Raw genomic sequence first — 14,898 nt, forward strand, 5'->3', positions numbered from 1 at the left:
CTGACCTTAGCCGCGGATCCCTCCGGTCAGGGCTCGCCCCCCGCCGTGGCGGACGCATGTCGCAGGAGCGCTGCCAGAGCCGGGAAACTTTTCCACGCGCCGGTCCCTGCGGAGAAGCGGTAACGGCTGACAGGGAGAAAGAACCCGCGCGCCACGCCCGCCACCGAGCCACCGCCGGTGCCCCCCCACCCCCCCCGCCCCGCGAGGCACCGGCACCTCGCCTTGACGGGCGGGGCCGGCACGGGGCCGGTACCGGGGCCTGCCCCCGGCGGGCCCCAGGGCAGCACGGGGAGGCCCCGCCGCCGGCCTCGGGGCCCGGCCGGGCTGGGAGCTGGGGGCTCGGCTCCGCCCGCAGCAGCCCCGCTCCGCTCATCCCCGCCCCGCGGGCACGGCTCCGCCGCACCTGCCGGGCGGGACGGAACGGGGTGAGGAACCGGCCGGGGCCTGCACCTGCCGCGGGGCCTCCTGCCCGCCCCGGTGCCCGCCGGCGCAGGCCGCGGGGGGCGCCGCCGCTCGCCCTCACCTCTCTGCCGCCGCCGCCGCCGCCAGCGCCGCAGGCCCGGGGCCGCCGCCGCCGCCTCCATCCCGGGGCCTCGCGGCCCCCCGATTCTCCAACGCCGCCTCCGCCCGTGCCGGGGCCGCCCCCGCCCGTGCCGGGCCGCCCACTGCGTCAGCTTCGTAAGGGCCGCTACGCACCCAGCGGTCACCATGGCGACGGCTGGCAGGGGAGGGGGAGCGGGGAGGTCGGGGGGAGGCGGCGGCGCCCCCTGGCGGGCCCGGCCCGGCCGCGGCCTGAGGCGAGCGGGACCCGGGTGGAGCCGGGCCCGGGGGCACCGCGGCAGCCCCGGCACGGCCGTCCTCCGCCTGCCCCCCCGGGGAGGTCCCCAGCGCTGCCCCGGCCCCCCCTCCCACAGCCCCATCCACCGGCGGTGCCCCCCGGGCACCTCTCAGGCAAAAGCTCCCTCCCGGTGTAGCGGGACGGAGAGGGAAACGAGGCCTCTGCGAGGCTCAGAGGGGTGCCCAAGGACATCGCTTAGAGGCTTTTACTGCAAGAGAATAGGAAAGTAGCAAAAACCATCTCCGGTGGTACGAGTACAGGTCCCAGATAACAGGCAGGTTCATCCAGCAGGGGTTAGCGGCACACACGTTTCTGTCCGTTCCTCCTCAGAGCAAGGGGAGCTCCTCAAATGGCCCACTCGGTGCACGCCGCCGTACCTGGAAAATAAAACAGCCCAACAGAACTATAGGTGGTGGAAAAACTTCCAGCAAAAGCTTTGAAGCTCCGGTATTCATTGATGCTGAGATCTTTGTATACTGCGCAGGCAAGGGAATTGCACTCATGCTCATTTTAAGTCCCTTTATCTTGCCAGACAGGTGTAAAGTGGCTCCGGTTTAGATGAAAAGCTGGTGCCAAATATAGCGTTTGGAGAAATCGTTTCACCCCGCGTTGTGGCACTTCCAAGGCCTCCTGTCAGCACGAGCCGTTCCCGGCAGAGCTGAGCCAACGCGGTGGGCAGGCGCCCCTGGGAGCTCTGAAACCTGCAGCAGACAGAAGCAAGCGTCTCATGAAAGCTATACCTGACTTTTACTAATGAAAAAGCAATCAGCTGCTGTCCAAGACTTTCAATTCAAGCAGTGGTAAGGAGTATATAACAGTCCGGATGCTGCCAATTAACCTACACAACTCATCACAGGCAATTAGCTCAGGTGTTCAGCATGAGCAGCCCCAGCCATCCGTGCCCGACTGGAGCTGCTCCTTAAGCAAGGATCTGAGCACATTTACAGCCCAGCCCCAGCAGCAGAGCACATCACAGCTATTGCCAGCTCTTCATCAAAACTCCTGTGGCAGTGACACAATTTGCAAACAAATTTGGACATTTTGTGTAATGATGTTTCCTTAACACTCCCTCGAGTGTTAAGGGAAGGACTCAACACCCCCCAGAAGTCCCCCATCTCTGCCCCTGCGCCACACAGGCATCGCCCTCTGTCCTCCTCGCGAGGGTGGGTGGAGGAGCACCGCGGGTAATGACTGCTTGCCAGAAAATCTGCCTGATTAAGATATTAATGGGAGCGCATTATAAGAGAGATGTTTGCTAAGCCTCAGAGAACCACCTCAGCCCTGCTGAACCTGATTCTCACTTACATCCTCTGTAGCAAGAACATTACCTTACAAGCTTCCCAGCCTGGGGAAAATGAAAGAGTTCGGCTTCGAGTGCCCAGGGCGATGGCACAGAAACGTACATGCATCAGTGACAAGCCCTACATCTTAGGAGAGATATGGGAGAGCAGAGTTACAACATCAAAGATAACATACATCATCTGGGTCATCATCATGGATAGCTCAGACACGTGCCTATTAGGGCTCACTTACACAGGCTGCTTGATTGCCTCTTCATCAGGAAATCAAATCCACCGACACAACTGCTGGTTTCTCAAGAAAACCTTTAGCAGCAACTCTGGCTTAGTAAATTGCTGCCCCTTACTCATGCTTGGACTATACCCCACTTTGTGCAGTCAAGCTCAGCTGAAAAATAACCCAGGGATAAAAGATGGCACAGAGGTGGTCTGTCACCACGCCCCTGGATCACCAAATGACAGCCATCCAGGACAAGCAAGGAGTCCAGACCGCTGCAGCCAGCCTTGGCTGGGTGCTGGCAAGCTCTGTGACATGCCAGCAGTGCACAGGAAGGATGTGATCAGCGGAGAACCAACAGCTCTGCTGATCCGAGGGTCCTGTGGAAAGCCAGTGGGATGCTGGAGTTAAGGATCACATCATCCTAAACCTTAAAGCAAAACAAGATCCTCCACAGGAAATTTGGAAAAGTATCAAGGCTCTGAAGTGTACAAACCCAGGAGCCACCAGCTTCTAAAAATAGCTGCCTACATGGGAAGCTGTTTTATTATTATTATTATTATTCAGTTTGTTTTAGTTACCACCACCCCCAAGCACAGCACATCCAATTGAACTGCTCTTAAATCAGGCTCCTGCTTGCCTCACAGAGCCAGACAGCTCATTACTCCATGGTAATGAACCCCTCTCGTTGGTCCCAGCCCTACCCGTTTCCCTGAACTCCTCCATAAGAGTTACTGTAATATCATAGGGGCCAGGAAAAAAAAAAAAAAAAAAACACATTAACAGAAATCCTACATGGGATCTTCCGAGAGCACAGCAGCCTCCTTGACACCAGGCTTCAAACACCCAGGCGCCTTCTGCCTCCTCTTCAAGCCCTGTGAGACCCCAAACCGGGGTAAACCCCATCACCCGGCTTTGTGCCAGGCTCACCTCCACTTCCCTGCAGGTTAAAACTGCCTCGAGATCACTTTCAAGGTCAGTTTTGGGGGTCTCACCACCAGATGATTGTCCCACAGCTTCTTCCACCACACGTGCTGGGAAAGCGAGCCATCTCCAGCTGCTCTGTGGTGCCTGAGCTGCACGCAGAGAGAAGCCAGGACCCAGCCCCTGCGGAGGACCCCGGTGCTGGGTACAGTTTTGCACAGCTAAATTCAAGGAGAAAGCCGCTAGGACAGGCAGATGAGGGATAACGTTGCCCCGGTGTTCCCCTCGGAGGAATGTCCCCCACACCTCACCTGCCATCTCTCACTCCGGGGAACGTCGATCAACCACGTTTCCACAGGAGAGTGCCTGCAAATCAGAGAAACGCCGCACTGTTGCCAATGCCAGATACAACCAGAATTGGAGAACTTTAAAAAACGAGCCAGTAGGGTTCCCTGGCCCCCAGTTCCATCGTATCAAGTGCCTGTCTTCGCTTTCAGCACCGCCATAGCCGTGCCTCCCCAGCCTGGCAGCTCTCCTTCACCACCCAGCGTCAGCTCCTACCTGCAATCAGCCCGAGCCATCAGCTCCTACTACCCAAGTGTTTCGAAACCAGTGCCTTCAGGCTGATTCTACCCTGTTTAGGAGAAGCTCCCCACAGACTGGCCGCCAGGTCTATCACTATCCATGACCAGAGCTCCCTGAAAACCTGCTCTGCCTCGATGGTCACAGAAACAGCCCCAGTCCCAACACACAGAGCCACCACATCCCAGGAGAGATGTTTGGGTCCTGTTGGGGACAAAATCACAAACTCATTCAGTGCAAGCTCTGTCTTGTCCCCATTCATGCTTTTCAGAAGGCTAGGGTTGCTCCAGCCTGGAGTAGCCCGGCATCTAGATCTGTTCCTGTCCCATGCTGTGTGCTCGAGTCCCTGAAACAAGTTCCTTCCTGCAAGCTGGGGCTCACTTCGGAGATCAGAGCTCCCCAGCCTCAGCCACTCTAACCTGGGGACAAATGTTCTGCAGATGGTGGGAGCACAAAGCCAGGCTCCTAGAGGGACACGCCAGGGTTTACAGGCCGCTCTGGAGCTGAATCCCCAAATCAGGCAGGGCAGACCGGGACCTCTTCACTCACAGCAGCATCTGCCAGGCACCTGAAGAGGCAGAGCATCACCGAGGTGCGGGGCTGCAGCCAGGTCCCAGCAGGACAAGCCGGGCAGTGCGCTGCCAGCACACTCCCAGCTAACCCAGCAGCTCCTTGCCTCATTGCTGCTCCCCGGGTTCTGCTTTGCAGGATCCATCCTTCCTGCCAGCCGCCCTCCACACGGGCAGCCACGGCACCACACGCCTTCAGTGCTTTGGGTTCACTTTCGGCAGGGTAAATACACGTGTGCACACGCAGTTATTGTACCGGCCTAGACAAAAAGCCTAGAAACCGTTTTCCCCCTCCCCAGGGTTGCGCTTGGTAATTCAGCACAGCCCTCGCTGCTAATGATTCCAAGCACAAACTCATCCTCCAGCTGCTTTTCTAAATCTGTGCCAGATCTAACTATGGAAGCCAAGCCTCAAAGACTTGCTATAAATCCCGCCAGCGCTTCCCCCTCCCAAGGACATTATCCAGCATTACCCAAGCTGTGACTCCTCAGCCCAGAAATTTCTCACTGGTAAATAGCCATCTCCACTGAAGAGGAACATTAAATAACGTTTCACTGGAGCTCTCCCTGCTGCTGAGGCTGGTTAGCAATGCTCAGGGCCTTTTCCTGGCCATCAGTTGCAGGTGGCCTCTCCATCAGAGAGGAGCTGGTGGGTGGTCAGAGTAGTGCTGGGGGCTGTTGATATGTTGGCCATCCGCCTCCCTCCTGGAGGAACCCCTCAATCTCAGCAAGCTTTTTTTTTTCTCCGCGTTGAAGCTTGCCTTGGATTATAAAGCCTCGTGGCTTTGCAGGAAAAGGAAGCAGAAATGAACCCTAGAAGCTGAGAGGGGACAAAATGCAAGCCCATGAGCTCCTCATCCTGGGGGCCTAGCTCGAGGTGCTGTGCTTACAGTGCTGGCAGCCCAGCAGAGGGCCTGGCTTCAGCACGGCGCTGCCTAATTCGGGTGCAACAAATGCCGCTTTCGTCTGCTCGACCCCCCTGAATTCCTGTGTGCTCTAATTCCTCCCCACCGCCCACCTCTCAAATGCCCTTGGCTCCATCCTCCTTGCTAAAACCTCACTCGGAAGGAGAGCTCCAGCCCAGAAATGAATCAGGATTTTTAACAGGAGCTTTAAGGGACGTGGGATGCATTCACCCCCACAAGCAGGAGAGTTGGCCTTTTCCCAGGGCCCTGCGGGACTCAGTCAGGTGGCATGAGCACAGCTTCCCTGCAGAGGAGCAGCAGCCAAGGTGCCAAACCACGGGCGCTCACCCCATGGGCTGACCAAGAACGAGCACCTTCCCTACTGCTGGTGGCTTGCAAAGCTCCTGCAATGGCAATCATCACTGCAGCAGGATAGAAAAGTTTGCAGTTCAGCTGTGTTGTGCCTGTCAGTGACAGAGAGAAGCGGCCGTAAGAGAGCACTGAGCCTGCCACATCCTCACCACGCAGCTCCTGCAGCCTCCCAGGAAGCAAGGGGGCTGCGAGCACCGCTGTCGGATGTGGGCACTGCACAGAGGATGCCACTGCTCCCCAGTTGCCTCGCCTGGACATCAGTCAGATGCAATTAAAAAACAGCAGCTGGAGCCAGGGCACTTGGATAATTTCATTAGGCCAAATGCTCTCCTGTCTCTGCTAGCTTGGGAATCCGTGCTGGTTTCTGGAGGTGATCATTAGCAGGACTTAGGCAGTTGTACTGAACAGAGAGCTTTCACATCAGGGATTCCTCTCTGGCTCTGCTCCTGGCTCCTTTCCCACTCCTCACACCAGGCTGCGGGGCCTTCCCTCAGTTCTCCAGAACCTCAAAGACCTTTCTAACACACTTGGCTTCAGCCCAGCTCTGACCTGATGGAGGGGAAATCTCTGCTCGCGCCTGGAGAGTGCTCCCCAGTGAGAACCTCACCCAGAAATATCCCAGAATAATTCCCCCATGAAAAAATTCCTAATTTTCCCTTGCAGGCAGCAGCTCCCATTTGTACAGGCAGCACAGCAGCACATGAGACTCCCTCAAACACAGGTTGCTCAGCGCTTCCAGCAGCAGCAGAGGTGTCACCCCTGTGCCTCGAGTGCCTGAGATGGCCTTGGCTTTGAGGAGGGCAGCCTGCCTCTGGGGATCTCTCCTCCAGGAGGAATTTTGGGTTCAGTGGTGCACCAACAGCCTTACCCTCAACCCCAGAGGGGCAAGATGGCCCAACCAAAGCACTGCATCCAGGTGACCTCCAGGAGCTGCCCTCACTGCCCAGAAGCCATTTCTGGTGGGAGAAGAGCTGCAAATCCCCAGCTGTTCCTTCTTCGGGCACTGAACCACAGCCTGGGGAAGCAGCAGAAAGACGGCGAGCGGCCGGGGTGAGGCGGCAGGGCTGTTAAGCAAATGTGGAGAATCTGTGGGGTGCCAGGTTCCCCCGCCTGCTCATGCTGTGAAGCAGAGGCAGCACGAGGACGGGGAGCCTGAGCAGGCAGCGCCAGACACCCCGATTGCTCAGCTTCACCCGGAACAGGGCAGAGGAGCTGGGGAGCTGCGATCACCCTGAGCCCCAGCTGTGTACATGCACCTTGGCTGCTGTGATTTGAGCTCTTCTGTCCTGGCAACTGCCAATTCAACACCCACATCATCTGCTAAAACAGCAGCCATCAGATTAACGCATGGCACAGCTCTGGTTCCACCTCTCCAAAGCCACTTCCCTAGAAATTAGTGTCTCATCTTTGCCCTGCGGCAGCAGCAGGCAGGCCAGGGCCCAGACATGCTGCAGGGACACGAGCAGTGCCAGCCCCCAGTCCCTGTGCAGACCTAGAAACACGATGCAGGCTGAGGAAGCAGCGTGTGGATCAGGACGAGGGAGCTGGAAAAGATCAGGCTGTAAAGAAATAGCCAGCACGCAGGCGGAGACACCAGCGCCCGCCCAGAACGTGAGCAAACGCAGAGCTGTCACAACACGAGCGGGACACGTCCCCGCGTGGGACGGCATCATGCTTCTAGGTGAGGAGCCTGTGCGACAGCGACAAACAGGAGCAGTGATCCAGAGAGCCGAACGCAGGAGAAAAGGGAGCCGAGAGAGGGTCTGACAGTCGGGATCTGCTTTAGCTACCTAATGAAGAAGAAAAGGACAAATGGTTGCTAGGGGAAATGGGACAGATGGCTGGCACGGAGAACTTGCTGACTCCTGGAGACTTCAAACTCTTTTTGGGGGGTGGCAGAGGAAAGCAGGCAAACATGCGGCGGCAAAAGCAAGAAGATGACCACCGCCTCCTTCCACTCCGCCTCCAAGTGTCAGGGCAGATCACTGCGTAATGAGAAAGGTCAGACAAGCAGCAGGAGATGCCGGGCGCTCGCACATCAGCCCATGGAGAGCTCTGCCCCCGGCAGCGCCCCATTGCCCTCCTCAGCACCGGGGGCCAGGGACACCCACACCCCCCACGCTGCGGGCACAGTGCTGCCCTGCCACAGGACGGGGCAAAGTCACCGCTCCGAGAGGGGGGATGCTGGCTCCAGAGTTCAGGCTGTCTGCAAAATGCCATCGCTCCTGGACATGCTGTCTCTGAGATGCATTCACACCTCTCCCTGACATTTAAAACCATCTGAGCCTTTTGGCTTCTGCTGCTGTCAACCCGGTGCCAGGTCTTTTCTGGCTCTAGAAGTCTCCAGCTCGATTTCCCTGCAGAGGCAGCCGTCCCAACAGGTCCCAAACCACAGCGGCAGGGCAAGGAGAAGCGGGCGAGGGCGGGAGGCTCTGCTGCCATGTCATCTGCTGGGGGTGGGAGAGGTGCCAAGAGCCTGTCAGATCCTGACGGCCATAAACAAGTCTCTGAAGGGAAGAGCTGAGAAGGAAAAAAAAAAAAAAAAGCTTTGGCAGCAAAGGCGGCAGAGCTCAGCCTGAGACACGCACTGCCACGGCGCTGAGCAGCATCTCTGCACTGGGGTGCAGGGGTCCAACAGGCAGAGCACCAGGTCTGGGGAGCCCGAATCAAGCTGCCTCCCATCCACACCACCCACGGGGCAGCACAAAACAGAGGGACCTGCAAAACACAGCAGGGTTCCAGGGGCAGCGAGCATGGCACCACAACCCAAACCACTGCCACGGGCACTTCTTGGACCAGGAACTACCTGGAAGGTCCACCAGGCAAGGCTGCTGCGGGCCAAGATGGGTTAGCAGGGAGGAGGAAGGTGAGGATGGGCGCGGGCACCAGCCCAGAGCCACTCGCCCGTCCCGTCCCGCTGCCTGTGTGGGCAGCTACATCTCGGAGCTACACTCGGAGAAGCTGCACATGTCAGCAGCTACCATATTGCGTGCCAAACTGCCACGGCTGCTGTTGAGATAAACCCACACAAACAAACAGACGCTTAGGCAAGCCAAGAAAATATATTATATCAATGCCGTTCGCATGCCACGGGCTGTCCCCGGGCTGGCTGCTCTCCAGCTTGTCCCCTCCCTGTGGTCCTGTTGGGGAGGAGAGGCCACTGGCATGTCTTATCCCTGTGCAGCAGGGCAGCGGGAGGGGGGGTGTCTGCAAATGACACAGCCCCCTCCTTGCCAGCCCCTGTTGTGCCTGGGTGACAGCAGCCTGGATTGAAGCTCAGGCATGCAGCAGCCAGTGTGCAGCCCCGTGCTGTTGGCAGAGCCTGCAGAGGGGTCACAGCTCTCCTCCAGCCTGGGCAGCCCATGTTTCCTGCTGGCTGGGGACCCATGGAGGGTCAACTCACTCCTGCTGGTCACGTCCCACGTGGCAAGCTCAGCCTGGGGCAGGTGGATGAGATGTGCTCTCCTTGCACGCCTCCACCCGCCCACTTCCACGCAGGATGCAAAGACCCCAGGGTTCAAAGCTAGCTCGTGGGACACAGCAGATGAAGACCACGGCCATGCCTGGCCTTCCCGCTGACCATCAAAACCACCCACCCTCCAGGAGACACAACACCTCTCACTGGCAGAAAACTGCCCTAAAAGCAAGGGAGTAAGTATTTCACAAGAGCCTGGTAGAGCCCACATACAGCTGGCTGGGCGTTCAAACACACCTGGAGCCCAAGCCCAGAAAACCTCAAGTAGTTTCTCTGAGTCCCCTCTCCTCACCCCACTTCCAAGGTACAGAGAATACACACTCAAAATAAACACAGAGGATAGGGGGGGAAGGAAGCTGTCCCACTCCATTTGCTTCCCTTTGCCCCTGCACCCAGAGCTCTTCCCACATCCACTAAGGGTGCCAGTGCCCTCCAGCCCCTCTTTAGGGGCTCAGCCCTTGGGCACGAGCTGGGGGCAGCTCCCCTCCTGCACAGGGCACTGCCACAGCAAGGGGACCCCTCAGATGGGACAGATGCGCTCTGCCCATTTCTGGTGGCCTCAGGGCTGGGGACAAGCGGGCAGTGTGGCACGAAAGCTGGCAGCTGCCTAGAATTTGGCACAGCAGCTCCGACTGCGAGATGGCTCTCCTGCAAATGAGCCTGGCAAGAGGTTAAGAGCCTGATTTTCAAAATTAGGCTGGTGTAATTACTCACATCCTAAAAGCACCGGGCTCAGCTGCTCACGGTGACACCAATTACACACCCATGGCCACACAGTTGCAGCCTGCTGCTGCCGGCGGCTCACCCCGGCATCCTGCTACCGCAGCTGCTCACAAGGCATGGAGCACAGCGCAGCCACTGCCAGCTCCGAAGTTTCCCAGGTCCGGGCCAGCAGCAGCCAGTGCCACCAGCACAGGGACAAAGCGACACTGCAGGGAGCTGGGAGGGCTCCTGCATGGTTCCGGGCCAGCCCCGCGGGGCCGCAGGCAGCACGTCCCCGAGCAGGGCGGCATCCTTCTGATGGAGGGACGCAGCCTGTGCACCGCAGTGATGCCGCAGCGGGGCTCGGGCCAGCCCGGGGCCACAACCTGGGGTTCAGCACATACCTGGACCTGCAGACCCAGCAAGGAGCCAGAGGCTGCCCAGCTCCAAACAAAAGAAAAGCTGCATCTGCCCCGGTCCTGCTCTCATCAGGGCAGCCCCACGCCAGCACCCCTCCTCTGTAGCTGTCAGGCTGATGCAGCACACCTGGGGTCCCACCATCCTTCCCTCCTGCACGATGCCATGCCTCCCCCTGGCGTTAGCCCCCACGTTTTTGCCCCAATCTCCTTGTAATAACAGGCCTGCCTGTCTTTCTCTCCCCCTCAGGGGCTCCCAAGCCCCCTCCTCATCCAGGCAGAGGATGATTTCCACGCCTTGGCCCCACGTAGGTGCAGCACGGAGGCAGCGGCAGCTAATGAGGGAGCTCATTTAGCCGCTCACACCGCTGACCTAGATATGCCGCCGTGCTCTGCTCCCCCGCCTCAGCGCCTCTGTAATCCGGGGGGGGGGGGAAAGCCAGCCCCCTCCATCCCTGCGGGGATCCCCGCTCCCCACGGGGCTGCTCCTGCTCCCCGCAGCTCCCTGCTCCCTGCTCTGCCCCCGCTGCTGCCCCCCTCCTGGAGGGGGAAGGGGGGGCCTCCGTGCGAGGAAGGTGGGCAGGGACAGCGCAGGCAGCGGTGGAATATTCCAGCACGGCCAGCCTCACCTCCTCGTTTTCGGCTGCTGCTTTTTAAAGCCTGCTTCCCCCGGGACGAGGCAGCTAATTTAGCCAGAGGTCGGTCTCTCTGGGTCAGGGCTGAGGAAGGATGCAAATGGGGCAGCTTGCTATAAAAAGCGGCGCGCCGCTACCTTTCCATGCAGCCAGGTATCGATTTTTCCTTGCGTATCTCCGGCCGGCGGCTACGGCGTGGCGGGGACACCTCTGCCGGCCTGGGAGCCCCCCTCCCAGAGAGCCTGCATCTATCGGGCATCTTTCGGGGTCCCAGCCCCCGAAATGGCCCCATTCCCTCCTCTCCTCCCTTGCTGCCAGCTGTGCCCGTGCTGCTCCTGCTCCTGCTCCTGCTCCTGCTCCTGCTCCCCACGCAGGGAGCAGCGAGGAGGGGCCCCGGGGGGGCAGGCGCTGTGGCAGCATCTCTGCAGCTCCCCGGGTGCCGCCGCCCCCCGGTTCCAGCCTCCCGCGGAGGAGCAGGGTCCTGCCGGGCCGGGGAGGCGGAGGGTCTGGCAGAGCCCACCCGGCATCTCCGCTGGGCGTCCCGCCGCCGGTGCCCGGTTGTTCTCCGCGGGAGCCACCAGGAGGAGCCTTCAGACCGCGCCCGGTGCCCCAGGCGCATCCCGCTGCTCCCGGCGCTGCTGGGGATCCCAGTGCTCCCAGCGCGTCCCGCTGCTCCCAGCGCGTCCCGCTGCTCCCAGTGCGTCCCGCTGCTCCCAGTGCGTCCGGGTGCTCCCAGTGCGGTCTGCTGCTCCTTAGAGCACCCCAGGGCTCCCAGAGCTCCAAACGCTCCTGGTGGTCTCAGCGCCTCCTGGTGCTCTCGGGGTTCCTTGTGCTCCCGGTGCGTCCCAGTGCTCCCAGCTCACCTCGGCCATTCACACTGGTCCCTGGTTCTGCCCTCCCAGGGGTGCTGGCAAGGCCACAGCACCCAGCAGCACTCCAGCCCCATTCCCACTCTCACCCCCCAAGACCCCACATCCCACTCGGCCGTCCCATGGGAAGCCACCGGGAAGGGCCAGATTCAGACCAGAGCTTTCCCAGAGCCCTCCGGCGGTCCCCAGAGGACCTGGGGGGCTGCTGCTGTGGGTCTGATTCCCGAGGTGGCAGGACAGCAGTGGGATGTGGGGCATCGCCATCGGGCGGGTGGGTATGAGGGAGATGAGTATGAGGGAGCAGCACCTTCATCCTCACACACTTCTGGGCAGGGATGCGCATGGTGCTGGAGACGGATGCTGTGCTGCTGGGCAAGGCTCCTGCAGGCACTGGGGTTTGAGGCAGCATGGACTTCTCCCCTGCTGTCGGCAGGGCGAGTTGCTCCCAGCAGCCCCGCACCATCCTCGCCGCTGGGGCTGGGGGCGTCCGATTCCTCCCGCCACCCCCCATAAATCCCATCCAAATCCTGTGCCGGCGCTGGGGGTGGGAGGATTTGCGTCAGCGGGTGACACTCAGCCGCGGAGGGGGACTCCGTCGGGGGAGGCAGCTGCGGTTGAGTCACACAGGGAGAAGCTCCCCAGGGTGGGACGGGGCCTGTGGCAGCCCCAGGATGTGCAGAGAAGATGAGGGTGGAGGGAAGGGGGAGAGGAGCATTTTGCTGTGCTCCCCCTGCAGCAGCACTTTGCCAGTTCCTGGCTTTGGAGCTGCTGGGCTGGAGCCATGCATGGGGACCCTGCCAGCACCCCCTGGCTGCTGGGGCTCCCCAGAGCCCAGGAGGGATGAGCCAGACCCCTCTGCTCCCTCTGTACCACCCAGTAGGTTGGGGTGTGTTTCTGCTGGCCGGGAGGGATCATGGGCTCACCCACGCTTGGAACCCCAAAATATTGCAAACAGGACCAGAAACACCCTGTTTAGATACTCCTCAGGGGGGCACTTTAGCCATCCCATCCCATCCCAGTCCGACCCCCTATCCCATTGCCTATCCCACCCTATATCCTTTCCTATATCCCACCCCATCCCCTGCCTGCCCGGGGGCTTTCTTCCAAGCAGGTGGAGAAGACTAGCCCCAAAATCCCAAGGGGGCAGAACCCCTTCCATCCCTGGGCTGAAGGGGTTGTTCTGCCTTTCCTCTCCCTTTGCGATCAGGCTGCCTCTAACGAAGGCAAGACATACCAGAGCCCAATTAAGCACTGGCACTGCCCCAGCACATGCACATCGGTGCCTGAAGTGCCTCCTTGGGATGGCGTCGTGAGCCCATCGGTGGAGTGGAGGAGAGAGAAATTAGAACAGCAAATCCTTGCGCTGCTTCAATCCGTCTGCCAGCTCCTGCCTCTGCTGTATGACGCAGCCCCGAAGTGCACAATCCTGCTGCCTGCGCCCCGGCCCCACGCTGCTGCTCCCCCCAGGGATGTCTGGGGACTGGGGAATGCCCGGGGCCCCCTGTACCCTCCCCAGTGCTTAGGGGGACACAGGGGGAGCGGCAGGCACTGCAAACTCACACTTGGGCGATGAAATGGCCTGATCTCAAAAAGATGCTCGAGGCTCACACATCCAGGCGAAGCTGGCAGCTGCTCGACAGCCAGACGCTGTTTTTAAAGCGCCTTTGGGAATTCAGGCTGCGAGCGTGGGGACGGGAGGGGAACGGTGTCAGGCAGCAGCGGGTGCCGATGGTACACGAGCAGCCCCAGGGCCCGCTGGCAAGCGGCGGTGCAGCTGCTGGCATCTGCAGGAGCTGCTGGGAGCTCTCCGATGGGTCCCGTGTCTGGCGGCGGCTGGTGTGGAGCAGAGACACTGCCTGGGCAGCCTTCTCCAGCGTCCCCATCCCCAGACGAATGCAAATCCTCCCACCCTGAGAAATGCGGTGCTGGAAGCTCCTTTCGTGACGTTCAGGGGGAAATCGGGTGCCCGCTGATGCTGTCCCCATTGTGGAGGGGACGGGGTGAAGCCTCTGTCCCCGTGCTGGCTTGGGGAATGGCCAAGGACGGACACCTGTGGCCCAGGGAGGTGGCAGGGAGGGGGACGCCTTGGGGGCACAGTGGCATGGCCTCATCTGGGTCTTGAAGGTCTGTTGCAGACAGGACATCCCCAGCCAGGGCTGTGGGACCGAGGGTCTCTGCCCTGGGTGCCACTGCCAAATCCCCTTGGCAGTCAGTGTCCCCCCGGCCCTGCGTGGGCAGGGGGCTGCCGGTGGGGGCTGCTGGCAGCCAGGATGGACAGCGGCATCTTCATCCACTTGGGCAGGGGCCAATTTCTTAATGCGTGCACCGTGGCATCGCTGAAAGGCGCAGAGCCGCTCTGCCCTCCGCTCCCTTATCTCCTTCATCAGTGATTACGTTTAAGGAGGCTATTAGAGGGGTTTGGCACAACCTGTTCTTAATAAACCCGTGTTGCTCGCTGGCTATTAGAAACCTTTCTCCTAAGCACTCGCATTACCGAGTGCACTCCCCACGGGCAGCTGTGCCTCGCAGGGGCGGGATGGCCAGCTCATTTCCCACCTTCTCTCCCCGAGCCCAGGTGCCTCTTTGTCCCCTCTCCTCCCCAGCTCGGGGCCAGGGCTCCTGCCTCCCTCCTGGGCAGGTGCTGGGCCTTTTCCTGCCGCACTGGCCCGATCTCACTGGTGGTGGTGAAGGAAACCAAATTTGTTGGGTTTCCAGCCCTGTGCGGGATGGAGCAGCCGGTCCCATGCCCACCCTCGCAATGTGGCCACCAGCAGCAGTGGAACCAGCGAGTGTAGCCCCCCGCCGTGCCCCCACTGCCTGCCGGCCATCAGCCCATCCCTAATTGCACAGCTACTCGGCAGAACCTGGCTGCCTTCCTACCCACCAGCGAACCCGACAATGTACTGCAGGAACTCCTGATGGGGCTAATAGCATGCCTAATAGAGGTCACTGTTCATTACGGCGCCGCGTACCACAAATTACGCGAGCACCAGGACGCAGAGAGCTTTTCTTCGGTGCGCAGAGAGAGCCTGGGGCCCGGCTCGGCGTCCAGGAGCACTTTGGGCGGGCAGGAAGGGCAGCGGCTGTGCCTGCCCAA

At 60.4% G+C, this 14,898-nt stretch overlaps 1 protein-coding gene across 11 annotated transcripts in view; it reads right to left on the minus strand.

Moving 5' to 3' along the window:
- Positions 1-11,591, minus strand: part of DAGLA (diacylglycerol lipase alpha) — an 82,541-nt gene extending 70,950 nt beyond the window's left edge. For 5 of the 11 annotated variants that reach the window (XR_014584729.1, XR_014584730.1, XR_014584731.1 and 2 more), the window contains exons 1-5: positions 10,286-11,591; positions 3,589-3,643; positions 2,167-2,265; positions 524-1,539; positions 6-106 (exon numbers count right to left, since the gene is read on the minus strand). The gene's annotated coding sequence lies outside the window, so the exon portion shown is untranslated. Of the gene's footprint in view, positions 1-5; positions 107-216; positions 237-523; positions 1,540-2,166; positions 2,266-2,371; positions 3,092-3,283; positions 3,499-3,588; positions 3,644-10,285 lie in introns of those variants that run through there. The other 6 variants (XM_083836942.1, XM_083836943.1, XM_083836941.1 and 3 more) reach the window with 6 other exon arrangements.
- Between the last annotated feature and the right edge of the window lie 3,307 nt (positions 11,592-14,898).

Source organism: Anser anser (genome assembly GCF_964211835.1).
Source record: "Anser anser genome assembly, chromosome: 5".
Classification (NCBI taxonomy): domain Eukaryota; kingdom Metazoa; phylum Chordata; class Aves; order Anseriformes; family Anatidae; genus Anser; species Anser anser.